Consider the following 4966-nt stretch of genomic DNA (forward strand, 5'->3'; position numbering starts at 1 on the left):
ATATATATATATATATATATATATATATATATATATATACATACACACGTATATACGTATAATACATCACATATACACGCACGCGTGTATACTTAAATGTTTGTATGATTCTGTCTGAATTTATATACTACGTATATAGTCCTTTAAAATTCGCGCCAAAATGATTTTTCGATCTTGAAATGCAAACTCTACTAAACTATCGCAGTAATATCACGAGCAAAAATTGATTAGCAATTTGACAAATTGATGCTTTTTTCAACTTAAAATAATCTTAATAATGCTGAACACATATTAAAATGACATATTAAAATTCTGTGAATAATTTATTTTAATTGCGAAAAATATTATCTTAGTCGTGAGTAGAATTCGAATCTCTTGCATTCCGTATGAGCGTTCTAAGAAGTCTAGGTTCGATTCTCGGCCAAGATAATATTTTTCGCAATAAGAATTAATTACTTACAGATTTTATTATCATTCAGCGTATTAAGAAGCAAAAATAGCATCAAATTGTTAAATTGTTAGTCAATTAACTCGTGATATTACTACGGTAGTTTGCGATTCAAGACTGAATAATTATTATTCTTAATTATAAATAATTCATAATAAATTATATTATTATTACAAGAATAACTTTATGTACTTAGATAATACGTCATTAAAAGTATCGTAGATAAAAAATATTCAATAAATATCCTGGGAACCTGGTGTAAAGACATAATATAAGGATGGTCACATTTATAATTGATTATAATCTATACACTTGAATAAAAAAAATTCAGCGAGAAGTAAGCAAGCTAATCTAGGTAATCTAAATTATTTATGTGTTCATTCTATCACTCAGTACTTGTTAGTTGATGTGTACATATTTCATCCTTTAATATAAGCACTTTACACAGTAATTCTCACAAAGTTTCTAGAGGATTTGCAAAAACTAATTCTGAAATTCTTATAAAAAATTTGTGTCTCGTGCAGCAAGAATTCAAACTACTTGCCGACGATCTGGAAACTATGGCGAAGACATTGTAGGCTGCATTGACACCATTAATAATCTATGGCTCGTTCTTTGGTTTGGTTGTTCGAATATTCTCTTCTGAATATTTTAGGCTGGGACATTCTCTCTTTCCTGTATGCCTTGGTCATATGGAGTTTTCTTACGTACTTTATTTATTATCCATTTTATTCCTATGTCTATTATAATGATTCATATTATATTACGAATAACTGAAGCAGCTTCATAATATTACATTGATATCTGTTAGCTTTTTTTATTTCAAGGTAAAAATTTTGTATATATTCATAGTCTCTAATACTGCTTTATTAAAATTTCTTAACATTTTTTTGACCGTTTTTTCCATTGAGAGTATTAAAGGCATTTTTGTCTCACAATTATGAGCAATAATCTCACAAAAAAATGGATTTTAATCAAATTGCTTCAAATTTTAATATCTTTCAACTTATGTCAAGTTACGATTAAAAGTTCTCAAAGGCACAAATTTTTAAATGCTTTAGATTTTGCTCTAGGAAAATTGAATAGACCTTTGGAAAAGGTCATTATACGAAAAAATAATCAAAATCAGTTTTTTTTATTAACATTATAAATACTGTAATATATCATACATATATATAGTATACATATCATGGGAAAATGTGTTAGACATAATATTACGAAAAAGTATCATATTTTATAAAATATTATTACAGTATAAAAATACATGTATAAAACATTCTGAAAAAAGTTCTATTTTATTTTCTAATTCCAAAAAGTGTGTTAGGATTTCCAAAGAGGCAAAGAGACTCATAAAAATCAAGCATTCTATTTTATGAGAAGCAGGGAAATTCATATAAATTACGTATCTGAAAGGAATGAAATGCTTGTCATGTCCAAGTGCGTAATTCTGACAACGAACGCAAAACTAAAATTATAAACATATCATTTGATACATATACAAGTGTAGTAAAAAAGATTTAGTTCGAGTTTTTGTACTTATTCACTTAAAATATGAAAACTTTTCATAGTTTCTAGAGTAAAAAATAAGACATTTGAAGGCTTGCGCTCATGAAAAATTAGCTTGATATGAACTATAAATTAAATATTAAAATTTAAAGCAATTTGAACGAAACTCATAAGATTTGTGTGGAGTCTTTATAAAAAGCTTTTGGATAAATTAATTTTTTATGTTTATAACATTATTTATAATGTAATGTCAAAAACTGTTTAGTAAAATTAATGTTTGTGTTTATATTACTTTCCCAAATTAGTTTTCAACATAACATTTTTTAATTTTATGTTTCGAATATCAATCCTTCTCATAAATTTTTTATCTATCACATTTTCGATACACATTGCAATAATAATAATTTTTATTCAAATACTCTCTTTTATTCAATAACTCTCTTTGTCGCATAATTAATCAATATATTTTTTTAAAGGAATTAAATATATGCTTGCATGAACTTTCCTTAGTGGATGACATCAAAGAAATACCAATGTCTGCGTAAATGGATAATTCGAATAATAATCGGATATATTGTATACATGTTTTCAATCAATTTGCAACATGTGTTTACGCCATAAATATGACTAAAGATCAGAATAACATAGATTTTGTTTTTATATTTATATTTTGTTTTTATATTTTGTTTGTGTTGTTTGAATTTTTATGAAGATTTTGTACATGTCTTAAGTGCTCTAATTTGGGAAATTATCTTTGAATTAGTATATTTGTGAACATTTATTTCATAGCTATTTTTATTGATATTATGTGTCAAAATGTTGACAGCCTGCGTAAAAAATTTTTTAAACTATCTAAGTACAATACTATAATTTTATATAACTTTTTGTCAGTATTAGCATTGAAATTATAAAGAATGTATATAAAAAATGGGAAAATGATAGAAGTTTATTTTATTATACACATATACAGTAAATATAAAATGCAATAGTACATAAAAACAAACAACAAAATTCTAATTTAATACAGACTTCGATTATTTAATAACGCAATGATAATATACGTATATAATGTATATAATGTTAATTTTAATTAAAAATATAATCAAATTTCTTTCATTCGATTCGTAAGCTTTAGTTTTCATTAAGTCAATGATCGTTTATATTTGCTCTATTCTGATCTTTTCGAAAATAATGCAGAAGAAAAAACAGATCCATTTTAGTATGTCAACAGATAACAGAAGCTGAGGAACGCAAGCAATATACATGGATTATAATTTTGTGTAATTTTTAAAAAATATTACACACATGCGCGCGCATGTATGTATGCACGTACAGTGTCATCATTTTACATATCTCAAAAAGTACAAAAAATTTAAAAAAGTATTTTCTAAAGTGTAACATTTCGAAAGTCAAAGACACATTTTGATCATATTATTTTTAGTCACAATATTTTAAGTCACAATTATATTGTCCTTTAAATCGAATTTTACACTAATAATAATATTTTATTTATCGTTACGTGCTTATCCTTACGTGCTTTACAGTTTGATTAATTATAACAGTTAATATTCTTGAGGCTTCCACAGATGCTTCTATATGAAGATTATGCGTTTCGCGAGTTTCCTTCGTGTCCAGATCCATTCTTGAACGTTGGAATGCCAAATGTGACTATATATACGAGATATTTTTACATAGAAAACAAAAATTATGGATTTAAAAATACTTTCAAGATTTTGAACCAATTTTTTTTTTTATTTCGTCAGCATCTTATTTCTCACATTAAACTACGCATGTCAAACTGTTTACTATAAGGTATAAGAAAATTAAAACATTATTAATAACTAAAATTATATATAACTAAAATTATAAGCACAAGCAACAATTTTGCAACATTAAAATTACATATCAAAATTTTCTTCCAAATGACACATTGTGACACATGTAAAATTTTCAATTTTATTAAAAATTTTCATATTATAAAAACAATTTTAAATAAATGACAGTAGTAGTTCTTCATAAATTGTCCACAAATTATAATCACAAATTATAATCTCGATGAGGAGTTATGTGATCTGGTAAATAATGCCAAGATTTTATGCAAAATTTTAATTATATATACGTAATTTATATACGTAATTTTATTAATGCTTATAGAAATTCGGACATATGCATAAATTTCATCGAATGACTATGTAAAAAATTGGAGCATAAAACAACAATTGTGTTATTTAATTTGTCAGGCAACAATTTTTTTTGTTTATTATATAATAATTAAAACAGAAATTGTGTTATCTGTTTATACACGTTAGGATATTTATTCACACACACTATATAGCTAACGCTATAGGTAGGATGAGCTAAGAAGTTTTATAAATCATTTTTTATTATATACGCAAAAGCGAATATTTATAATATATTAATCTTGTGATTTAGTATTAGTGTCCCGCAAAATAAACGTCATGCATTTTAATGAAATTGAAAACATTTTATGAAACTTTTGCAATTAGTGTTATACGTACAAGTGGTTTAAAATATATAAAAAAGAATATATCTACTATTAAATTCATAATGATGAATTGAATCCAAGTTATTTTCAATCATTTCTATAGATCACTATTGATTTTTTTCAATACCGTTAATTTAACTAAAATAATGAAATTAAATTAATTCAAGAGAATATATTAAATTTGTCTAAATATTAATTATTATTAATACGAACACTATTTATTCTGAAACTGAAAAATGGATAAATTGTTATTTAATAGAGTTATTTAATAGAGTACGTGTGTATCCGAACTTTTATGAAAGTTAGTGCATATCTAATGTTCTATTCAATTATTTAATTTCAATTAGAATGTATAATTTATATTGCAAATAAAACTCAAGTACGTAAAATTTAGCATGGGATATTTTTGCTATAGATATATTTTCATTTGCCAGGTATGTCCTATATTGAATAAAATTGTAATCATGTAACGTGTATATATATATATATATATATATATATATATA

The sequence above is a fragment of the Atta cephalotes genome (genome assembly GCF_000143395.1).
Source record: "Atta cephalotes unplaced genomic scaffold scaffold00027, whole genome shotgun sequence".
NCBI classification, from domain to species: domain Eukaryota; kingdom Metazoa; phylum Arthropoda; class Insecta; order Hymenoptera; family Formicidae; genus Atta; species Atta cephalotes.